Here is a 442-nt window from a genome sequence, read left to right as displayed (position 1 = left end):
CCCAGATGTCACTCTCTCCGTGACGTCAGCTCGTACTCTTATAAACAGACCCCGCCCACCACCTGGTTTGCATAATGAGCGCGGCAGGGCCAATGGGAGAGCAGGCTGAGGGCCCCACAGGGCAGAGTGAGAATGCAAACATTTGTGTTGAGTTGAAAGCTTGGGATATTTAAACGGTGCAAAGGCAGCATTTGTGCTACTTCCCCTGCTTCTGTCGGGTAATTTAGTTTTGTTAGTTTTGTTGTAGCAACAAGTTGGGAGATTGGGGATTAGTAGCTTTGTAATAGCAGCTCATGTAATTGTTCTTTACCAAAACTCAGTCATTTTAAATATTTATTGAAAATGATGACAAATAAACTTCCAAATCAGAATTTAAAACGATGGTTTTAAAGAATGTATCCTTTAATTTTGCTGATTCATGATTCGGATAAACTGTAATTCT

Source organism: Morone saxatilis, unplaced genomic scaffold (assembly GCF_004916995.1).
Source record: "Morone saxatilis isolate NCDOM2014 unplaced genomic scaffold, NCSU_SB_2.0 Contig11, whole genome shotgun sequence".
Taxonomy (NCBI): Eukaryota; Metazoa; Chordata; class Actinopteri; family Moronidae; genus Morone; species Morone saxatilis.
Note: the sequence above shows the minus strand (reverse complement) of the source record.